The following is a 25,706-nucleotide window of genomic DNA, read 5'->3' as shown; positions in this document are numbered from 1 at the left end:
GATATGGGGAATGCAAGCAAATCCACACAAGAGCAGGTCTGTAATTTTGGTGTGAATGGCAAATATCTCAACTATTACTTAAAAATCCTGCAAGGTTTAATTTAATAAAGTGGAAAAATTCCAATGTGCTTTTTGAGGCAAATGCATTCTTTTATTGTTACCACTTTAAACAATTATAGAATTAGTTGTGAAATAAAAATTCTTCATTTGTGTATGCTTCAAGTGCACAATGCAATGACCAATCAACTGTTAGTGGAGTAATTTGAAAAAGTGGCAAGATTATTCACTTTTTAATACAGCACACACACAGCAGTAATAAAGGAGTGGAATCTTCACCTTTATCTTAGGATTGTTATCAGCATGGCTACAGTTGTTTGTCTAACTATCTTTTTTCTGATCAGTGTTTTAATTTCAAGGTTGTTGTTAGATGGTGCCTATCCATGCTGCACTGAGGGCAAGGCAGGATCTGACCTTGGACAAGGTACCAACCTTAAACACATCCGGCTGCACATTATTCTAAAATAAAATGTATTTATTTAGTGTTTCAGAGGTTCCACATTGTCCAGAAAGAGGGCAAAATGTTCAGAACATATGAAATGCATTTCAGAAATTGATGTGCTCTGCCCATGTATTTTATTCTTCTTGGGTGAATATCATTTTGCTGTATATTTATTTACTATCATTTAGAAATAAAATACCACTGTACACTTAATTAGTAGTTTATTCCAAGCAGAGGTTGGTATTTATTTTCTTTAACAAATGATGTGGGGCAAGCTTCCTCTTACCTTCAAACTTAACATTATCTTAATTTTGCTAGACATTTACTTATAACTAAAATTCTTCCAATTTAACAAAATAAGTCTGCGTGCCAAAATTGTAGTGAATGCAATCACAGTTTTTTTTGTCCTTCTCCTCTTCAAATCCATCTGGAAGAACACCAAACACAGCTATTAATGGGTTAGGAGGGATTGTGACACCAAGGCTGCCTGAAAGGCACTTAAAAATTTTGGTCCAAAATGATGTTAATTTGGTGCAGGGCCAAAACATGTGACCCAGTAAGGCAGGAGCTTGGTTGCAGCGTTTGCAGGTTGGATCTTGCCCTGGAAATATTTTGGACAGTTTTAAGCGAGACAGATGAGCTCGATATATAATTTTGAGTTGAATAATTCTGTGCCTCTAATCCTATCCATCCTTGTCACACCCAGTGCAAATCTTAGCATCTTTAACTCTGCTGTGCTTAAAAATGAATTGAATCTGGTATGTTCAAGTCAAAAAATAGCATATCCATGCATCATTTATCAGAAGACATCAAGCATGCATAACAGTCCTCTTATAAAAAATATACTGGTATATAGTCTTTAACTGTTTATATACTATTCCTATTACATGTAGAAGTATGATTTAAAGAATCACTATTATACATGTGACCTGGCAATCACAGCAAGGTACCAAAAGGCTTGCTTTAGATTGGACCTTTTGACCCAACTGGCAAATCACCCCACTAGTAGCTGTCAAGAACTGGTTGATCAGAACTTTTAAAGAAAACGACGAATGCGACTGAGAGAATAAAACTGAATAAAAACAAAAAGAAAGCTAACCTTTACAAGTATCATACATTTACACCGGCTGTTACAGACTGAAATCAAATGTATGTTTTTATTCTAAAATAGTAAGAATAAGAGCAGCTTACTTCTCAAAACGGACTCGTCCAAGATCGAACCCGTGAAGTTTTGATTACCAGTCAACAGTTGATACCATTGCACCACCGAAGCGGTCGTAGCAAATGTGTGTCAATGTCGCACCCTAACGCGGGTTCTTTTTCTGCAGTTATATTCTTGAATAGAAGCGCACTTGTTCTGTTATATTTGTACCTTTTGTGAAAATATTTATTTGATATTTGGAATTCAGGCTTAACACATTATACACTTCATGTCTACATTTTGTCAATTATTACTAAAACATGAAAAACGTTTCTGTTTTAACGATGTGTTTACTGTACATAGATTGTTGTAGACACGGAACACACATGAAATGCATGTGTTCCAAATAACGATATAGTATTTATAAAAGGTGTCATTTTGCTTGACTTCTCACTCTACACAACTCCAAGCAACTGACACGCAGGTAAACAGATTTAAGCTGAGAAAACTGTGCGGCGGTGGGGGATGTGATAGCAGGCTGCTTGCTGCTTATCGACACATTTACAGGACACAAGACGCTGATGGAGAGGTGCGAAGCGATTTAAGGTGGGACGGATGTACGAGTTTTTTTGTAGGCTCTGGGTAATTCTAATGTTAACACAGTGACAGCCACAGGCTTGGTTTTAATAAATACATTTCAGGTTGTATTGTAAACACAACTGCTTTAATGTTTGACTTCCTGGTCCACATTCAACAATATTTTAAACATGTCTGCACAGAATAAACACAGTAAATAAATCAGATGCTGTTTAATTTCCTCAGGTTAGGAACCTAAATTGAACATTTTGCAGATAACAGTCATACAGGTGAAATTGTAGACTCATGTTAACTATATATTTCATTGCCAGGTTTTTAATTTGCCCCCCGTTGATAAGTTAAACAGGGTATATAATACAGACATTTCACAATAGGACAGAAAAGTACCTGGAATGTGCAAGAGATTAAACTGTGAAGATGTTTTGATATTTTTTGTCAGGGTACAGTTTAACCTACAACACTGATTATCCAAGCATATCACTCACATCATAAGACAGAAGCCAAGTGACACACTAAGCAAATAAGAAGTAATGAAAATAACTAATGCTCAAGAAACCATTGAATACATTTTTATGGCAGTGCTGATAATGATATCTTTGATGAAAGATGCAGTTGATAAAACAAATCGGTGGAATGCATTAATGGTGTAAAATATGAAGCTCTGGAAGGATGCTTTTTTTTCTATTATTTAAACAGAAAGAATGACATCATACTGTCAATACTATTTTTGGTGTCGCCTTGTAATTTTTAAGTTAAAACTTAAAATCTGTTACTATGGTGGTTGTATGTTTATAATACCTTTTTAAAAAAAATGGCAATTATGCCTTTTCCTAAAGTGTAAGATTTGTTTTATTATGAAGCCATCCAAATTAATAATAATAATAAAAAATGTTATGACTATTGCATATGTTAAATTCAACTATTCAACCACCCTTATACAGTAATTGCTGCAAAATTTATTTTCCTGCTGCAAAAATCATAACTAAAACAGATCACCAAAATAGTTACTAGTGCAGTATAAAATTAATCTGTGCTCCAGTGACTAAGGTAATTTTTTGTAAATGAGAAAATCCTAGTAGAATCGCAAACAGTGTGTGCAGTAAACAGCCACAGCATGATATAAGGGGAGACAAGTTCAGATTCAGTGTGTTTGTCATGTGCAGAAGAAGAGTGAGTAATCATCTGGGTCATAATTTTGCTTTTGCCAAAGGGCTACTGCTTATAAACATATATAATGCATTTGCTTACAGTGTGTCTTCTGTTAACCATGTACTGTAACAACAAAACCAGTGGTTGAAATACAAAAGCTCAGTGGTTCTCAAACTCAGTCCTGTGAATCCCATGTGGCTGCAGGTTTTTGTTCTAATCCGTTTCACAGTCTGTGAGTCATTTTACCACTAATTGATCTAATTTAATTAGGTGTTCTTTTTTCTCTTCAGTTATTCAGCATTCAGAAAAGCAGAGCAATATGATTCCTTGGACTGAGTTTGAAAACCACAACTGTAGACACATCACAGTCTCAGTCACACAGAATGATGCTGAAATGAGAGTGCTGAGCTGTATAATCATGTCGTTCCAGGTTAGATGATTAAGAAGTTATACCTGTTAAAATAAAAATACTTTTATCATAAGACATATTGATCTATGTTGACAGAATAAGCTCATCAGAATGCATGTGCAAAGAATTTTTGCAGTGAATCTGTGGTAGTTGGTCAGTGTCAAATGCAGAAAGAGAGCTTGAATGAGTGTGGTCTGGTATAGAGAGCAAACTCATACAAATTGGTACCTAACATTGGTATATTATGTTAGGAATGTTCTGAAACCAATCCTGCTTGGCAAGGAGAACTACTTGTAAGCACGTTGTTGTTACTTCCTTGATAAAGTATTCAAAAATATCTAAACATGGGAAAAGTATTTGGGTAACGATGGAATTACAGTAGGTCATTGAGTCATTGAATACCCCTTTGTGAAGAAGAAAACTTAAACTTTATTTAAAAAATTTTATCTTGTAATAAATATTATACAGTTATCAACAATTCTTTAAGAGTGCACGGCATTAGAGATGTGAAACTCCAAGCACCTGATACTTCCCATAAAAGAACCTCATAAACATCAAAGCCATATCCATTTAGCTATATAAAACTCAAGGGCACTGTCTCTACTCAATCATACAGATGAGACAAAGTGGCACATTTAGCATCAAGAGATTTGTAGAGTGCAGCCAAACATTTATTTGTACACTGAAAAAATGTTCAAAAATGGAAATGAAATTGAGGATATTGAAGAACAAACTTTAAAAACTGTCTAAAATGTTAGTTATTTGTGTGTTATGTAAAAAACAAGAAAACTTTTATTCAAATTATGTAATTTATTGCAATTATTTGTACATCTGGCCTTTGGAGTTTCCTCAAAGTCCTGCTCAGTATTTGGTAGGTCCTCCTTTGTCAGAAATAAGAGCTTGCAACCTCCTGGGCATGATTTCAATAAGAGTGTTGGAAATGGCTGTGTCAGAGCTCTCCCATGTGCGGTGGAGCATATCTTTCAAATTTTGTTTGTTGCTTGGTGCGTCTGCTGGGCATTTACTCTTCATCTCATCCCAGTGGTGCTGAATAGAATTGAGGTCCGGACTTTGTGGGGGCCACTCGAGCACTTTAACCTTTTTTTTTTTTTGCAGAGGAAGGCTTTCATGCACTTTGCAGTGTGCTTGAGGTTGTTGTGTTGCTGGAAAATGTAGTGACAGCCAAGCAGATGGGAATTCATGATGCCTTCAATAGAATGCAAATTGCTGAAACTGGAAGCTGCCTTGCAACCCCAAACCAACATGCTCTTCCCCCATGATTGATGGTTGGATTTAGGCACTAGGGGCTATACTCCTCCTTTGCGTTGTGCCACACTCTCTGATGACCATCTGATCCAAACATGTTGAATTTGGATTCATAAGACCATAAAATTTATTTCCAGAAGCAAACAGGCTTGTCACAATTTTGTTTGGCAAATTTAAGACATTTCAGTTTATTATTTTTACTTATAAATGGCTTCTTACGAGGAACCCTTCTGTGCAGCCCATGTTCGTTCAGCCTGTTTTTTATTGTTTGTGTGCAAACCTGAATTCCAGTATCTCCTTGACTTGCTTTGCAATTTGTGGAGAAGACAGTTTTAGTTTTTCATTACAAGCTCTTTGATTTACCTGTCTGTCCTTGAACTGGTCTTTCTTTTTACCCCTCTTCCATCCACATTAACGATTTCACCAGACTTCTTGAATTTCTGAATAGTGTAGTGCACGGTAGTATGCCTCATATCAAGTCTTGTGGCAATTTTCCGAACAGAAAGACTGTTTGTGTAATTGAATGACTCTTTCCCTCAGTGCATTGGGAATTTCAGTAGTTCTAGACATTTTGAGTAGCTCAACTAGCCCTACAAATGCTTGTGTGGAAAATGACCACCAAGGCTACTTGTAGATTCTAAGGGCACCCAATTACCTGCCTATTTGGAAGACCTACTGTTATGTGTTGTGTTAAATAATCTCAGTTGTCATTGGGATCTCCTCCTATCACGGTGGTGCAGTGGTAGCGCTGCTGCCTCGCAGTTTGGAGACCCGGGTTCACTTCACGGATCCTACCTGTGTGGAGTTTGCATGTTCTCCCCATGTCTACATGGGTTTCCTCCGGGAGCTCCGGTTTCCTCCCACAGTCCAAAGACATGCAGGTTAGGTGCACTGGCAATTCTAAATTGTCCCTAGTGTGTGCTTTGTGTGTGTGTCTGTGCGCGCGCCCTGCAGTGGGTTGGCGCCCTGCCCAGGGTTTGTTTCCTGCCTTGCGCCCTGTGTTGGCTGGGTTTGGCTCCAGCAGACCCCCGTGACCCTGTAGTTAGGATATAGCGGGTTGGATAATGGATGGATGGATGGATCTCCCATTGTGACATATGACTCTATGAATGGCCAGATGTATAAGTAATTTTTTGAAGGCAATAAATCACATAATTTGAAAACCCTTCCAGAATATGTTTTGAATAAAAGTTTTTCGTTTTTCTTTACATAACACACAAGTAATTGTAACATTTTAGACAGTTTTAAAAGTTTGTTCTTCAATTTCCTTAATTTCATTTTCAGTTTTGACAATTTTTTCACAGTGTGCAAATATTTTTTGGCTCACTGTATGCAAACTAAACAGTAGGTTGATGGCCTCTTTGTGTCTGTGGTGAAAAAATGTTCTGTACTAGAATTTGTTTGGTCATTTATGTTTAACCTGGTTAAATATATGAGTTATTTAGTTAAGTTTAGTTAAGTTAAGTTTATTCTGTGGAATAAAGGTCATTTTTATTTTGTGATGTATGAACAGCAATAGATTAGAAAAAGATTAATTGCTGATCTGAGTGAATTAAATAATTCTGCAGGAGCAGGGCAGGATGGGATGAACAGCTAAAGCTCACAGATCCCAGATGTAGATGCAACAACTGAACTATAACTCTTTGTATAAAAAAGAGAAATAGGAAATATATTCTTAAAAAGGAAAAAATTGTAGGAGCTTGCATTGAAGTTCAAATAAATAAAAAAAATAAAAGTGGCTTGCATTTCACTCCACCAGCTTCTTCCAGATTTGTTTTTTTGCATTTGTTTTCCTCAGATTGTCACTGTAGCTTTGGAATTAAATGTGGCTTGATGACCTGCCAAGAACAAAAAAAAAAAAAAAAAAAAAAAAAGCTCCCTATGCTTACCAGTTCTAGCCATTGATCTCAGGCTACATTGGCTTCTTCTGGCTCCAATGGCTCCAACAGCTGATGAAAACATGCAGTATGCGTGTTGAAGATCCTCACACAAAACGAAAAGAAATAAACTATATAGAACTGTGATTAAATATGTTTTTTGTTCAGACAATGAAAGAGTGCAGTGGATGAATTATAAACAAATCTGATTTTTAACATTTCCTACTAACACATTTACATTTATTGTGCTTGTACGGATTGTTCAATGTAATACTTTGAATAAAAAGAAGACTCCAGGTTCCCTAGCTGGTTCTTTACTGGCTCTTGTCAACTAGGATGTCTTATCGATTCATGCCTTCAATTTTTGGTCTCTTGTTCTCTCTGTTGTTCTCTTGTTTCTCACCTCTAGATGACCAGGTATCCCTGGTAACTACAGGATTGCCCATGATCTAGCTTCCTGAATAGACATTGAAAAATTTCAAGCAGACTGCATATTGCTCACTTCCTGTTGCCTTTACAGAGCACCATTTTGGCCCTTTTGTTTTGACACTGCTGTATGCAAGACCTCTCCTACTAACAATTTCATAAACTCCCCTCTCTGGAAACCTCTGGAGGTTTCTTGCAGAACTTTTGACTACCCTGTACCCACCTGATGGCTCCCCTGTTCCAGGAAAACTTAAACTAGCTAGTTGCTCCCACACAATTTTTAAATAAATGCTGTGCAGCATTCTCGTTTTTCCCTCATTCAGACAATCACAAATGCTTTTATTATTTGAAACAACACAGCGGAAGTTACATACAGAAATCTATCCATCCATCCATCCATTTTCCAACCCGCTGAATCCAAACACAGGGTCATGGTGGTCTGCTGGAGCCAATCCCAGCCAACACAGGGCACAAGGCAGGAACCAATCCTGGGCAGGGTGCCAGCCCACCGCAGTACAGAAATCTAAGAAGCAGGAAATTGAATAACGTATGAGCATCTTGTTAAATTCTGTAAGAAAAATCCATGCTTAGAAACAAATTTAAGTCTGCACCAGAAAAATGACATAGGCTGACTTTCAAGAATCCTTCACATCTTTGGTAAATATTTCTAATGAAATTCTGCTATATCTGCTAGAACATGTGGTATGTTTGCCTACTGGTCTTGACAGTTATTTTGAGTATAGTCATTATATTCTAAATAGCTAATCATTCTAAACCATTATTAAATTTACACTATTCAGAATTTCTGCATCAAATTTGATCTAATTATATATTTTTATTCCCCTTTTGAAATTGCTTTTTCTTTTTATATTTTATTAATTTAGCATTATGTTATAGTTTTATATATGTGAGATTAGTGGCTAAAAAACAAAAAATAAAACAAGTTGTAATATTGTCAAAGAAAATAATGAAAATGGAAGATGAAATTTATATATATATATATATATATATATATATATATATATATATACTAGCAAAATACCCGCGCTTCGCAGCGGAGAAGTAGTGTGTTAAAGAGGTTATGTAAACATATATATACATATACATATATACATATATATACATATCTACATATACATATATATACATATATATTCATATACACATCCACATATATATACATATATATATATATATATATATATATATATACACATATCAACATATATATACACATACATATACACACATACATAAACACACATATACACATACATACATAGTGCGTTGTAACACGGGCTGTGATTGTTACATGGGAGGGAGACGACAAATCACAGCTTCCCACTTTCTAATCGGGCCTGTGATTGGTGCTTTGACTGATGCCTAGATCCCACAGTATGTCCCCTTAGGAGAGGCGTTAGGCAAGTGTAATTGAATAGCGGTGCTGCAAGTTTAGCTTTACACCTGTTTTTAAGGCTTATTGACTGAAAGGGGCTTTCATGAAAAAACTTAGGGCTTTGCTACAGGATACACCCTCCACAAGTTAAGAAAGTAAAAATAAAGGTATATATTTCTGTATTATTTAAACCTTTTAAGTTTGTATGCGGGCGGCATGGTGGCGCAGTGAAAGGTGCCAGTTAGGAGACCCGGGTTCGCTTCCCTGCGTGGAGTTTGAATGTTCTCCCCGTGTCTGTCTGGGTTTCCTCCGGGTACTCCGGTTTCCTCCCACAGTCCAAAGACATGCAGGTTAGGTGCATTGGCGATTCTAAATTGTCCCTGGTGTGTGTGGGTGTGTGCGCCCTGCGGTGGGCTGGCACCTTGCCCGGGGTTTGCAGGGATTGGCTCCTGTATTTAGGATATAGCGGGTTGGATAATGGATGGATGGACATTTGTATGCATAGCCCCATTTGCCCGTTTTCGTTTTTTTTCTTTCTTCAGTAATATTTCAGCAAACCCGGAGCTTGTCAGTTCAAATCCTGGTACTGACACCACTGTGTGACCCTGAGGAAGTCACTTCACCTGCCTGTGCTGCAAAAAACAAAAGTAATGTAACAAATTGTACCTCAGATGTTGCAAGTTGCTGGAATAAAGGCATAAGTAAAATAGATAAATATGTATTATACACATAGGAACTATTCATTTATTTTCAGTTAAGTCATCTGCAGCAAACCTTTATAAATGAGGGTTTCTCCTTTTTAGATAGTGCAAACTGTTTCTTCTTCATTGAGGTTTTCTCTTGGAGAGCTTTTTTCATTTCATTGAAAATTAAAGCAGCAGCTGCCAAAATATGTAGCTTTCTTATTAATTTTTCAACATTGTGTAAAATAACTTTATAAAGTAACATAAAAGGTTTAAATACTGGTTATCCTTTTACACTAAAATATTACTAAAGAGATACAAAAAAAGTAAAATGCATATGTTCTTTTTCTTTAAGGAGATTAAATATTACTGAAGAAAGAAAAAAAAAACTAAAACAGCCAAATGGGGCTATGCATACGAACTTAAAAGGTTTAAATAAAACAGAAATATATACTTTTACTTTTACTTCCTTAACTTGTGGAGGGTGTATCCTGTAGCAAAGCTCTAACATTTTTCATGAAAGCCCGTTTCAGTCAATAAGTCTTAAAAACAGGTGTAAAGATATTGACAATAAGCTACGCAAACCCACCAAGACATGGAATTGTTTAAATCAAGTATCATTACATCTTCCTTTCTTAAAGAGAAGTAAGGCAGTACTTATAAGCTTACATATATATATATAGACATACATACATATCTCTCTCTCTCTCTCTCTCTCTCTCTCTGTCTCTCTCTCTCTCTCTCTCTCTCTCTCTCTCTCTCTCTCTCTCTCTCTCTCTCTCTCTCTCTCTCTCTCTCTATATATATATATATATATATATATATATATATATATATATATATATATATATATATATATAGATAGATCTATATATATATATATATATATCTATATATATATATATATATATATATATATATATATATATATATATATATATATATATAGATCTATATATATAGATCTATATATAGATATATATATAGATCTATATATACGGTGGCGCAGTGGGTAGCGCTGCTGCCTCGCAGTTGGGAGACCTGGGGACCCGGGTTCGCTTCCCGGGCCCTCCCTGCGTGGAGTTTGCATGTTCTCCCCGTGTCTGCGTGGGTTTCCTCTGGGCACTCCGGTTTCCTCCCACAGTCCAAAGACATGCAGGTTAGGTGGTTTGGCGATTGGCCCTAGTGTGTGCTTGGTGTGTGGGTGTGTTTGTGTGTGTCCTGCGGTGGGTTGGCACCCTGCCCGGGATTGGTTCCTGCCTTGTGCCCTGTGTTGGCTGGGATTGGCTCCAGCAGACCCCCGTGACCCTGTGTTCGGATTCAGCGGGTTGGAAAATGGATGGATGGATGGATATATATATATATATATATATATATATATATATATATATATATATATATATAATATAAATCCCCGCGAAGTACTGCTTTTACATTTTTATTAAGAAGAAAACCTTTTTAAATTGAGGGAAAATATACCAATAACAATTTGTTAAGGATCTGTTTTTTTGTGAAGCTGACTTCACACAGCCTCTCCACTGTTTTATAAACGAACGCCATATAAGGTCTTCCTTTTTCGTTGCTTCGCCAATGGAAGCAGCCTTTTTATTTAATCCACGGGTTGTCCGCTGTTTTTTTGTTCGTTTATTACGATTGTTATAGTTCTGTTTGTATACCATGTTGTCAGTTCAGCACTCCGGTTGTAATATGACCAAGCTGTGCAAGCACACTCTTGAGAATTCAACGTATAGTTGTACAGGAGAAAAGCAGTCTTGCCTGAAATCAATGGCAACCTTTTGTAGGTCTATGAACTTAATTTAAACTTTAGGTTTACACGGTGCTTTCTTTCCGAAGTACCTGCACTCATGAATATGTCTGTATGCGTCAGTCGCTCAAATCCCCGCGCTTCGCACCGGCGAAGTACTGCTTTTAAATTTTTATTAAGAAGAAAAGAAAACCTTTTTAAATTGAGTGAAAATATACCAATAACAATTTGTTAAGGATCGGTTTTTTTGTGAAGCTGCCTTCACTCGAGTGATCACTTCGAGCTGACTTGCTGGCTAACCATAAGCGTTACCTGGTAGGTAACCACGTATACAATCAGATTGTGAATCAGACTACGAATGCCGTGAATGTAATTACCCCGATCTACATGCTGTCAAATAAACGAACCAAACGCCGTGGCGCAATTTTAGGGGCTTCGCCTCTAGCGCTGACGTCCGAGGTTCGATTCCCGTAAGGAAGTGAAGTGAGTGGGTGGTTACCTACCAGGTAATGCTTATGGTTGGCCAGCAAGTCAGCTAACATCAGCCACGGTGCCTTCATTTGTGAGAAGCAGATCATAGAATGGTTGAAAATAGCTTACTGTCAAATAATGCAAAGAGTACGCGACACGTGTTTCCCCCTTATTCTTGGCTCATCAGGAGTACACACTCACTGCACTCGCTTACGGTAATCGAGGGGCAGCGGTGAAGTATTGCTTTTAAATTTTAATTAAAAAGAAAAGAAAACCTTTTTAAATTAAGTCTTAAAAAGAGGTGTAAAGATATTGACAATAAGCTACGCAAACCCACCAAGACATGCAATCGTTTAAATCAAGGCGGGAGTCGAAAAACACCATCCCATAATATTAGTTAACGATTAACACATTTCTATATGTATTGTAAGCATACAATACAACTGATAATATATTGCGCTTATTTATCTGGTGTACCGACATTTTTGCGCGTTTAACGGCTGAAATCTAACGTGGTTTGTGCCCTTCAGAATGAAAACAGTTTGCATTTACCTTTTTAATAAAAGGCGAGCTTTTAAGCCTGAGAAATCACCCCGTAAATGCACACGTTTAATGGCACATGTGTTAATATGTATGCTTACACAGTATTAAAAGACACTCAACAATTAACGTCATTTACCTTCGTTCCCGCGTTTGACTCGTGTTGTAAATCTCTTCCTTGTTTTCAGTTCACGTGATTACGTAGGAGGCGTGATGACACGATACGTGACTCTGCCTCCTCCATTAGAGTATATGGACAAAAAACAGGTTCCAGTTATGACCATTACGCGTAGAATTTCGAAATGAAACCTGCCTAACTTTTGTAAGTAAGCTGTAAGGAATAAGCTTGCCAAATTTCAGCCTTCTACCTACACGGGAAGTTGGAGAATTAGTGATGAGTGAGTGAGTGAGTGAGTCAGTCAGGGCTTTGCCTTTTATTAGTATAGATTTTTACTTCCTTAACTTGTGGAGGGTGTATCCTGTAGCAAAGCCCTAACTTTTTTCGTGAAAGCCCGTTTCAGTCAATAAGTCTTAAAAACAGGTGTAAAGATATTGACAATAAGCTACGCAAACCCACCAAGACATGGAATCGTTTACAGTAATCCCTCGCTACTTCGCGGTTCACTTTTTTGCGGATTCATGACTTCGCGGGTTTTTAAATACAAGTGATTGCCCGCCTATCGCGGAAGTTATGTTCCAGACCCATCAGCAACAGGAGAAAATCTGCGATATAGAAAGACCATATAAATAAACATTTTTATAGTTTAAGCCTTAAAATACCCATCCCACATGCTTTAAACACATGTAAACTTATAAAACACACTTTGTTAACACATATGATATGTGGATGTCAGGCTAAGGATATGAGTAACATCTCACTATTATAAAACATTTTAACTTCATGCAAAACAAGACAGTGAGACAGGAAAATACAAGGCTTTAAAATTATTGACACGCAGAGCGACAAGCAGCACAAAGCCAGCACAAAGTCCACTTCTCCTTAATGTTCATTCAGCTCCCCACCCCCTTGACAATGCGAAGTGGCAGGAGCTTACTGCGCCTCTTGGGAGGGGGGTTTGAGCGAACGTGTGTTTACCCCTCCCCCCCCCACACACACTCCTCGTCCTCCTCATTCCGAACGTGCAGAGCGACAAGCAGGCATTTTGGCAGAAGCAGCACAAAGTCCATTTCTGCTCAGCTTGAGTTCAGCTGCCTCCCTTCACAAAGCGAGTGCAGACACATCGACGTCTGATCGCTGCGTGCAGTGTGCAGTTGGTCTGCGGTGTTTAAGAATGTAGAAAGTGTTTAAGAGCATAGGAAGTGTTTATAAGAGTGTGGAAAAGGTTAACAAGAGAGCGAGAGAGGTTTATAAGAGTGTGGGAAGGGTTTATAAAGCCTTAAAATATGTATAAATAATAAAATAAATATAGGTCGCTACTTCGCGGATTTTCACCTATCGCGGGGGGGCTCTGGAACGTAACCCCCGCGATAGGTGAGGGATGACTGTAAATCAAGTATCATTACATCTTCCTTTCTTAAAGAGAAGTAAGGCAGTACTTATAAGCTTAGTAATGTTATACATTTCAAATGCTACTTTGATAAACTTTATCACTTCAAACAACTGAACTATCCAGAACATTTCAGGCATACATCCAGCATTCAAACTATGTATAAAAAGCACAACTGTTAAAGGAATTCAGCATTTCTTAATTGAAAATGTTCCTTTAATCCTCAACAAGTCTCAATGAGTCGTTCTGGTGGTTTTACTTGACGTTTTGATCTTCTGGTTAATTGTGTTTGCAGTTGAGATGTTCTTTCCTGATTTATACTTGTTTTCTCGTTAATATTTGTTTCGCTGGTGTTAGTGTTCTGATTAGAGGTTATTGGTCCTTTGATGTCTCGACGGTTTCTTCTTAGAACAGCTACTATTACGCAATTCTGTCACATACTGGTCTATTGTTTCGCCGCTTTTCTGGAAACATGTAAAAAACTTGTGCCGCTCAAACTTCACATTGTGCTTTGGGTTGCAATACGCTTTGAATTTTTCAACTATTTTGTTCAATTTCATATTGTCTTCTTCAAACTGAAAATTGTTATACACCTCTAGCGCCTCTTCGCCAATTACATGTAGAAGCATAGATGCTTTCATTTTTTCACTTTTCCTATCTGCTTCAATCGCAGCAAGATACAACTCGAATCTCTGTTTAAATCTTTTCCAATTTTCAGCTACATTTCCCTTTAACTGGAGATTTGGTGGGGGCTGTAATCCTTCCATATTTTTTTTTCTCTTTTGCTAGAACGTCTTAGCGCTTTCTGACCACGTTTTTGGGTTACTCACAGACACGAGACTCGTTCAAAATCTGAACCTCTTCTTCACATTCCTCTTCCAATCCGCCACTTCTGACACCATGTAGTGATCTTGTTAGGTTCGTAGTTTAATCAATACACAGGATTGAAAGATATAATAACTTTTTAATAGACAGACTTTAGAGACATTTACTGTACATGTTACTACTCGTTCTTTAGTTCACGCCCATTCTCCTACTTGCATCGGCATTCACAGGCATTACTAATCATTCTGTAAGTATCCCTTAATAGACCTTACTAATCAACTATCATTACAAAATCCAACGTGGTTTGTGCCCTTCAGAATGAAAACAGTTTGCATTTAATTTTTTAATAAAAGGCGAGCTTTTAAGCCTGAGAAATCACCCCGTAAATGCACACGTTTAATTGCACATGTATTAATATGTATGCTTACACAGTATTAAACCCACCAAGACATGGAATCGTTTAAATCAAGGCACTGCGCTACCTTCTTCCAGATTGGCCCCAAGGCGTTTCACATGATTACGTAGGAGGCGTGATGACGCGATACGCGACTCCACCCCCGTCCATTACAGTATATGGACAAAAAAGAGGTTCCAGTTATGACCATTACGCTTTGAATTTCGAAATGAAACCTGCCTAACTTTTGTAAGTAAGCTGTAAGGAATGAGCCTGCCAAATTTCAGCCTTCCACCTACACGGGAAGTTGGAGAATTAGTGATGAGTGAGTGAGTGAGTGAGTGATTCAGTCAGTCAGTCAGTCAGTCAGTGAGGGCTTTGCCTTTTATTAGTGTAGATATATATATATATATATAATATACTAGCCGACGCCCGCCGTAGCATACGGTGGTGTAAGAATAGGAAAGAAAAACGGTTAGGAAGGAATTCAGAAATCAAGAAGAAATAAATACTTCTTGAAAGACACAGTGTGCATATAGAATGTCTGGCCAAGCAGTATTACATGTGAAAGTGATAAATAAATCAGGCTTTCCGAATTTACGTACTATGGCCATGGCATCCTGATAGTTTTGTTGCATGTATCTTGGACTTCCTGGAAATGTGGACGGTAATATTATCATTTTGCCTCCACGAACGTTGTTATTTTTAGCATTTGCTTGCAGTGTATCTGATAGTTCGACGCGCAGATCTTGTTGATGTAATCTGAGATAGTTGAGTCGCGCGCCCTCTGTTTTAACATACGCATCTACGATGTACTGTTGGAATAGTTTGCCGCTGGAGTGCAAAATACTAAGTGTATTCCTCATTGCTAATCTGTACGCGTAAAATTGGCATTGAGTAAGCCTTATTCGCTTGGCAGTTCTTTTATCGGGAACATGTTGTAAATCTTTGTGCCAGCCAATGTCTCCGTAAGGGAATAAAAGTGGGTAAACCATAGGATTGCAATTCATATTGAGCGTGGAAATCTGTTTACAGGAGTTGCCTATGGGATAGATGCAAATGTCCCTTTCGGCAGGCGTTCCGCCATCTTCTCTGACGAAAATTGCTGCAACATCGGTGTAACATGTCGGGGCATTGTATCGTTGTAAATCCTGCCTAGGGGTTTCCTTGAAAACCATTCGTACAGATGCTGTTGGATTGGACTGAGCTATTTCATGCATGTGTTTGTATGATTTAGTGAAGGGGTTGATGGTTCTGAGCATGGACTCTAGCTGGAGAAGTACATTTTCGCTGCATGCAGAATTTGCTTTATTTTGTAAGTGTACTTTAGTAGCTTGCGCTGTGTCAAAAACATAAAACTGTCCATATCCTGGAGAGGTAGAAGTGTTAGCGTATAGTGGATTGATTTGGTGATAAATTTGCCCGTGTATTTTAAAACAGTATGGTGCGAGGCCAGGAGGTTGAGTTATCTGTGCACCCATGGAAGCAAACGTTAGAGAAGGGTTGTATTCTCGAATGTGTTCACGATAATTTTTAGCTTCTGATGTTTGCTGTGTAAGAAGCTATTGTAAAGACACAGGTGGCTCCCGCAAGGGTGGTAAAGCTACTTTACCATTGTGGCAGCACCTCGAATACTTGTTGGATGTATTACGCTCAGCAGGCCAGTATAGTGCATGACATGGAAGACGACGAATAGGAATCAAGAAATGCCGTGTGGGCGGGACCGATTTTGAAGTGGAAGCAGGGCGAACCAGAAGAGAAATATATATATATCATGATAAATGTATAATAAATAAATGTATTTAAATATATATATTTCCTGTTCACCTTACAAATACACCATTTTTTATACAAGCTATTTCCTGCCCCTGGCCTTTCCAGGCAACAACAGATGCCAGTGCATTGCAACAATTTTTCTAAGCATATCAGAATAATTTTCAGATACAATTTTCAAGGCATTAATGGCTGAACAGAAACTAATTCTGTAGACATTATTAAACTTCATCCCCAATTAATTTGGCAGAAATTCTGTTTTTAATTTGATATCGAATTGTCATACATTGCATTTAGCTTCCATATATTCTTTTTTTTTGTTCTTAGGAAAATGAAAATATAGTTTAACAATGTTTTTTCCTATTCAAATACAATATACATATTTAATTTCGTGGAGTATCTAACATAAATGTTCACTCAATTTCAATATTCCCCTAATGATATGAGTGCAGAAGTGTACATAATTGTGCCATTTGCATACAACAAATGAGCCACTGACAGGGTTTTGTTAAATTTGCTTAATATATCCATCAGAAATTAATTTGAATCTCCTGAAGGGTTTTTATTTGAGATAGTTAAATGTATTTAAATAATTTTTTATCAAACTTTGTTAGCTAAGTTAGCTGTTGCAGTTAATTAGAAATGTGTGGTTTTATTGACTTAATTAAATCAGTACTCCTCAATGTAGTTAACAATAATGTTAATTTATTATAATAAAATATTTTTCTATTATTAATGATTACTTTCTCAGTATATTATATTCAAAAACTGTTCACAGTCTTAAAGGAATACCCAAACCCAACCCCCCCAACCAAAATGTATATATATATCTTTTATATGTTACACTAAGTAATTTGTGGTGGTGGTGGCCAAGAAAAAAGTTTACTTTTATGTCTTTTTGTGGAGAAAGGACATAATGAAGATTCAGATTGAATTATGAGACTCGACGGTGACCAGGTCAAATGGCAATGGCAATGGCAAATGATGTGAAAAGTGTCCATGGGGGAAAAAAAATTTCACGTAACCCGAATTGCATAGTCCACATTTTTTTTTCAGTCATATTCTCAGAATATGCACAATACATGCATTTTTTTTGTTAAAATACTATTAATACTTTTTAAAAACTCAATATAAAATATAAACAAGAAAGGTGCGTTCCCATAATACTGTGCTTTGGAATTGAAAATCTGCCTCTCTCACTTATTGACTGGTCAAGAATCTGGTCATCAATTCAATTGCACAGATTATGGGAATGTGCCATTTCTGATTATCATGGTCATCATTGGGTGCTTTTCAATTTAAGTCTTCTTTATGTTCTTTCTCCATGGAAACCTGAGATTAAAATTTTTCTCAGCCATACAGGGTAAGGAACATACAGGGTGGGGCAGAAATAACTCCCACATTTCAAAGGGAGATTGAAAAAAAATGGTACGAGGTATCACCAAAAACTTTTTATTTCCCAAATGTAGATATAAAAAAGTTTTTTTACTTTAAGTTTTAAAAATTATATCGTCCAAATGGTGGCCTTGATGGCTGATACACATTTGGAGCCGTTCTTGGAAGTTTTCCATTACTCTCACTAGCATGTCGGGCGAAATTCCTTCAATTTTTTCTTGAATGGCCTCCTTTAGTTGGTCCAAGGACCGAGGACGATGTTTGAAAACCTTGGCCTTGAGGTACCCACTTCTGTGCAGATCATGTTGCCCTTACTCTTTGAACCCACAGCAAAATCGTTTTCCGGTCTGGAACACTTTCATTAGCACGTAAACCGAACCGCGTGCGAAACGCCCTCTGCGTCATAGTTACAGATTCGCCATTTTTGAAGAAAGCCTCCACTACAAAGCCTCGATGCTCACCTGACCACGGAATGGTGACGACTGAAAACTTTATTATGTACCCTACCTAATGGAACGGACCGCACCCCTCTACCTGCTTTGGGGACCCCACAGTGATTTTTCAAAATGTGGGAGTTATTTCTGCCCCACCCTGTATTACATTAAATATTATGTATCATCCTTTAAACAAATTTTTATAATCAAGTTCAGTTGTAATGTTAGTTTAATGTTAACTCATTAAAAGTATAAGATAAAATAAATATGGTAAATGCAGCATTCTCTTTCAACAGAATCTTGTAACATTTTTGAAGGAAATGCTTGCTAACCAGTGGTTAAGTGTATTTGCATGATTATGTTATTATGTGTTCTAATGCGATTAAATTTTGTAACCTTAATTGTACAAGGAACATTATTCCCTCCTAATATTGCCGTTGTGTTTAGCCTTTTCCAGAATGAGCATTTGAAAAAGAATGAAATTTAAAAATGGTAAAATTTCCATTTGTTGGAACTATTAAAGATTTTAGCAAGTTCCAACTCTTTAAAATAATGTCCATTGTCACTTATACTGTATGTAAACAATACTGCCCAAAATCATATATACGAAGAAAGAAAAAAGATCTATCTATCTATCTATCTATCTATCTATCTATCTGTCTGTCTGTCTGTCTGTCTGTCTGTCTGTCTGTCTGTCTGTCTGTCTGTCTGTCTGTCTGTCTATCTATCTATCTATCTATCTATCTATCTATCTATCTCATGTGTAAAATTACATTCTGTTGGTTGCATTCACCATGCTTATTTGAGATGCACCATCTACTTCAATGTATTATGCAATTCCAGCAGACAGCACAATGATTGCAATTGAGAGTTCTGTAGCACATGCTTTATAATTGCAGTAACAGGTAAACTGACACTATGACTTAATAAAGGAAAATTTAATTTAAACAGAAAAAATATAGGAACTACAAACGAATCCTAGAGGAAGTACTAATCGTATTTCATTCCATTAAACATTGTGGTGATGTGCTAATAAATAAATAAGACATTCCAAGAATAGCCATAAAGAGGACATGCTGGGTTCTCAGGATCCAAATTTGATCCCACCATGGTTATACCATCAGCTACTTCCCTCTTTGTGACAGTCAGTGGTATCCATGTTTTTTTCCTATTTAAAATTGTCTTCATTAGGTTATAAAAATTATTAAAATGAAAAGTAAAGTGCATTTTATTATTACACACAACTAACGCCTTGGAATGGGTGCACTGTAGAATGATACTCTTGAGTGAGCAAGTTGCAAATTATGTTAATTTGTTACGGACTGCAGTTCAACTCTGTTGAATTCATTTCAATTAGAGGATACTTATGCGCAGGGATTTAAGCAGTAGACCAGTGGTCCAGCTATGAGCATAATAAAATACAAGAAATATTAATGAAATATAATAAGGTTAGTGGGAAGAATTTTCAAAAGTCTTGATGACTTCACTCTGTAGTTTTCATCAATATTTTTCCCCTTTTTTGAGTCTTTCAAGAGGTTTTAATCACTTGTTAAACTAGCTGTCTGAATTTCCTTTTAAATTCTAGTATTATTTTAGGAAGTTTTTTAATAATAATAATATAACTAGCAGATATTCCTACCTTGGTATTGAGAAATCCTGAAAAATCAGAGGTAGAGTAATGTTGACCATAGATATTTTGATTTGATAATGAATAGTGTTGTTGCTAGAAATTATTTAATTAACTAATTAACACATATAAAGACAAATATAAAAATATACAGATTTTCTGCAGTGGGAAATATTTGCCAGGACTGAATAAAGGAATATAAATAGTAGCAGTGTAGGTTTATTGACAAAAGAATTGAATGGTTTTTACTCAGAATTCGAGAATTGCAAATTAGCGCATAAGTTAATGATCATTAGCTGATTTTGTGTTTGGGGGAAGTGATGTAAGACACATGTTTGTGTGTGCTGCAACTTTTTTGTCTCTGCTTCTGCAAGTAAAGCAAATGAAACAATATATGTAGTGTAGGAGCAGCCGAAAGAAGAAGAAGAATAGCACTTTAAACATGTTCTGAGGTCTAGTGGAAGTGAACCTGCAGATTAAAGAGAACTCAGGTCTTTTGAATATGATAAAAGCAGGGCATTCATTTGTAAGTGGTTGCTGTATATATTACATGAATAAGTTTACAGTTTTCTACATCAATAAGAGATAAACTTTTTTTTGTAAGTTTTTTTTAATATTTAATATTAATATTTATGTAGGTTTCACTTTTAATACTGAATTTACAAACATGTAAACTCTATTGATGCAAATTAATTTTGTGTATCTGGTCTTTAGAGGCTGTTTCCAGCTCAACGCTGTGCAAAGTAGGAAATACCTACATGTGACGGTGTGGCCTAAGCAGTCCATAGCCAATCCATCTCCTAACTGCTATGTTCTTTCTTGAGTTTTCTGAGTTCTTCCCCCAGCATGATACTAGACAAGTAGAAAATTGTGACAATGCTGCTTTATGGAGTGCTCAGAGCCATCAAGAAAATAATTACTCAATATTACGCCCCAGTCCTCATGGATTTTGTTTGAACAGTCTATATAAAACAAGGATTGGATGCACAGAACCAGCAATCAAATTTGGAATGGATGAATTTATAAGAAAAAAATCCATTCAGTACATCTCTGATTAACAGCTCTTTTCTAATCTGCATATTGACAAGTTGTTATGATGCAGTATTAGCAACCAAATGTGCTATGAGCAAAGACATTTTTATTTATGTTCTGAACAATGCAAGTAAAAAGGTCCAGCATAATGGATAAATGATGATTTTATTGAAATTTTAGGCAGTTTATAGACCCGTTCACTAAAAAGCATGATTAAGAATTCTTTTGATTTAAGTAATGAATTTAAAATACTACAAGAATGTCCAGTCATTCATAGGTTATGGACCAATAGCCTTTGTTTTATACCTACAACACCGTTCCAAAGCAAACACCATCCCAACGTGGTTTACACATATATATCTGTATTATTATTATTAGATACTACTTTTACAGTCATACAGTAGAACCGAGTTGTTAATTGGTTTTCTTAGGATTGTATTAGAGCTGAAGACCTAATCAGTAATCTTGTGGCTTGAAGATTGGTGCTTAATTATTATGTCACACAACCTGTTTTTTTTTTTTTTGTTTACTTTTTTCAGATACCATTTTTTGATGATAACTTTCTGAAAACATCTTAGTTTCAGATTTTGCAATTTAACAAGTGGTGGACTAAGTGGTTTGCTCAGTGTTACAGTGAACCAACAGCAAGATATCAACTTTAGTCTTTGTGGTCTTATTCTATTTGATTCAATTTGTCATTGGATCACACTAGAGTAGGGCATCAGTACATTTTATTCTTATAAGTATTAAAGATTCCAATCATTCTTATCAAAAAAAAAAAAAAGATAAATGGGCAGATGGAACTTGCAGTATGTCTAACAGTGATGATCATGAGACGTCCAGGAACCATTCTGGCTGTGTTTCTCTTTCTTTTCTAAACTTACTTAGTCCAAATCAAGAGCGACATTTATCCTATGTTTTCTTATATAAAGATTAAATGTATCTTTAAAACAAATGTGACACTTGTTCTGGTTTAAAAGAATGTGCTGACTGAAATATGCTCATTTTTAATCCCAATCTATGAAATGCAGTGGACATGCTTTCAGCATCTTCCATCTAAAAACACATTTGACAAGGTTTTCAGCTACTTTGAGCTGTACTCCTGAGGAGAATGTTTTAATATTGATTTGTCTCATATCACTGATCCAAATTTGTGACAGTTTAAGCACTAACCAACTACAGAAGTCATACATGACACAATAATAAATCAGGTGCACTTAAAATAGATGCTTTTCAATTGAGATTTATCACAGAGTACTTGTAAAAACAATCTAGAATATGTATAACATTTTGGGTACTATATGCATTATTAAAATAGCTACTGAAAAAAAGATTCTATCTTAGGAAAAAATCCCTGCATTTCTTTTTCTGAAGCTGTTTATCTAATTTAGGGTTATAGAGAGCCAGTCCAGGAACCAACCAAGAGGTCGTCAGTCTATTAATGAATATAATCATCCATGCATTATTAACCCCTGGTTTAAAAAAAAAAAAGTTGGACACAGAAAAGTATTCAGTTACATAGTACTCATGATACGTCCAATTCAGTGCACTATACCTGAGGCCCATCGCCGTACAAAATTTGGTGAAGCTGGGTAATACAGATACCATATATACTTATCCCGCGGATAAGTCGGGGCTTATTTCTGGTATTTTATAATGTCGGTTGTATAAGTCATCCACTATTGGTCCAAGAGATTACGATCTACTAACGCCCACCTGAGAGAGTAACCACGGAGCACACTGCCTTTTTCTTTTCTATGTATTGTGCCTATGTGACCACATGGTAATATCTGAACTATTCCGAAGCAATGTTTGAACTGTTTTGTGTTTTTTGTATCTCACACCCTCATACACCTTTATCTTAAGAGCATCCTTTATCTAAGAGAGCGTTCAATCAGAAGAAAATATGATGTTGGTTTTAAATTAAAAGTTGTTGAAGTGGCGAAAGAAATTGGTAACTGCGCTGCTGCAACAAAATTCGATGTGTCTGAGAAACTGGTGTGAGATTGGAAGAGGCAAGAAGGCGGTCTGATCAATTTTTCGGGTTTCAAGACCCAACTTATACGCTAGTATGTACAGTAGTTTTATTATAACTGTCAAATATTGTTTATGTGTTACCTGAAGTGATAAGTTAAAAGTTTTTCAAAAGCTGTAGTATGTCTTCAGGGTAACTCAACTTCATGTTCCAGTCTGTCTCTTGTAAGAATTGCAAAGGCCACCATTTTTGTTTGATAGGAATATTATTATTTTTGCTCTTATATTATCACAAACTTTTAAAAATTATGACTTCACAAAAAACAATAAACATCCACTTGAATTAATAAAAAGTAACTTGAGTTGTTTTCTCGTATTTGTAGTGAAGTATTAAAAAAATAAAAAAAATAACACAAATACGTTCAGCTTAGTTAAAGTGCACAATAAGATGCACCGTGCCAAATACAACCCTATATGCATCAAACAGCAGAGATGTTTAGTAACTGCTATGACAGACAGTGGACCCTCTGCTTTCTGGTTTGGGTGAGCTCAGATCAGAGTGGCAAGAGATGGAATCAGGGTTGCATGAAAATTCCGGCTATTCATTGATCACCACTAATTTTTCCAGTAACTACAACTGATACAAAGCCTTATGACTGATGGTTCTCTGAAAAATTTTCACAGAATGAAGTTTAAGAAATCCTAATTTAGAGTAACTGACTACTACCACAAGTGAATTGCTGCCTATTAAGAGAAGTTATGCACAAAGTCACAGTAGTTTATTTTGTTTAATTTGGGGTTGAGTTTTTTTTACCTGCTTTCTAATCTTGTGTTGACTTTGTATTGCAGTCTTCATTTGTTTTTAAGCCATCATTGCCATGCAAAATAAATGTTAACAGTTTTTTCCAGGCATAGTGGTTAGCCAGAATGTGGGATTTCTTTCATGTTATTTCCCTGTAATTGTTACAGAATTTACGTCATGGATTTGTGAAAGTGGAATTTGTAAGTGCAATATAATTTACAGAAATGCTTTTTTTTTTTTTTTTTTCCACTGTGTTAATATGGAAATATAGCAGGTTACTGTGTCACTCATGAATAAGTATTGGATCAGCTTAAAGTAGTACTAAAAACTTTGGTTTCTTTCATTAATTGGCAGTGACTAACAACCTAATTGTTACCAGAACTATTTTGCATATATGGAAATTATGTTTTTGTCTCCCCAGTTCCCAAACCAAGTTTTTCCAACTCAGATACTGTTAGAAATAGACCTAAAAAGCAAAGTAGTTGGCCAGTCAAATTTTTACCTTGTTCTTAATGTGCCTATTCTAATTGAACATTTATTTATATTAGTTTTGTTTTCATTTCCGTTTGCCCATAGCATAGCCTGTGGAACCCACACGGTATTGATGAGGCACCAAATCGGAATGAGGTCCCTGTAAACATGAAGGCAGTAACATTAATCACTGAGCTAGTATGAAATTCTAATAGATAGATAGATAGATACTTTATTAATTCCAAGGGGAAATTCACAATTTAGGTAATATTCATAAGACAAACATTACTAAAGAGGCAGTCGAAGCTTGTTTATTTCAGAAACATATAGGTGAATATCACTGTTTCAATTTTAAATGCATATTTGTTCATTTATAGTAAATAAATCTGTGCGGCCAAGCCCTAATGTCATCAGAATGCCTTGCAATATATGAAGACCATCGAGTTATGAAAGTCATCTACTTGGAAATTTCAAATCCGGCCCTCCATTCTATTGGTGGATTTGTATCAAATTAAAGTAAAACAGATGTTTCTGTGTTACAGGTCAGTTAACTAAGGAAGTAAGATTTTGTGTAGGCAACTGCTGTATCTTTTAAAATTTGTTGATTGTGATTCCATCTTCGTTGCCTGCCTGACCTTCTATATAGTTTGCCAGCACCATGTTCTCCAGATGCACAGAATGTAGCTTATTTGTAGTTTTTAATGTGAAAACACTTTATTTTAGGTTTACTATAATGTTTCCATAGCATTAATTAGTGCTGTGAAATTTGCTTGTATATTGGGCTATGTTTGCAGCAGCTCAAAAAGTTGTACTAGGGACAGTTAAAACACTGGGAAACAATACAATACTGAATGTGTTTAAAGTAAAGAGATTTAGGTGCAAGGCTTACTTTAGAGTTATCATTGGTAATGCTAGAGAATTGTAATATCAATAGCGAAATGCAGTATTTAATTTCCAAACATAGGTAAATTAACTAAGTTATTGTTACCCTGCAAAATATATATATATATATATATATATATATAATTCACTAAGCAGCCGACCATGGCACGCAAGACAGAGACCATGGGACACGCACAACAGAGCCACGCCCACCAACTCACAGAGCCCCGCCCACCAACAATTCACTAAGCAGCCGACCATGGCACGCAAGACAGAGACCATGGGATACGCATGACAGAGCCATGCCCACCAACTCACGAAGCCCCACCCACCAACAATTCACTAAGCAGCCGACCATGGCACACAAGAC

The 25,706-nt window shown here is 36.4% G+C and overlaps 1 protein-coding gene across 3 annotated transcripts in view; it reads left to right on the top strand.

Moving 5' to 3' along the window:
* The window catches only part of pals2b (protein associated with LIN7 2, MAGUK p55 family member b), a 209,882-nt gene that overhangs the window by 83,129 nt on the left and 101,047 nt on the right, over window positions 1-25,706 (top strand). The gene's annotated exons all lie outside the window — the stretch shown is intronic.

This window comes from Erpetoichthys calabaricus, chromosome 13 (genome assembly GCF_900747795.2).
Source record: "Erpetoichthys calabaricus chromosome 13, fErpCal1.3, whole genome shotgun sequence".
Classification (NCBI taxonomy): domain Eukaryota; kingdom Metazoa; phylum Chordata; class Cladistia; order Polypteriformes; family Polypteridae; genus Erpetoichthys; species Erpetoichthys calabaricus.
The sequence above is the reverse complement of the archived record's forward strand: the minus strand, read 5'-3'. Positions and strand labels throughout refer to the sequence as shown.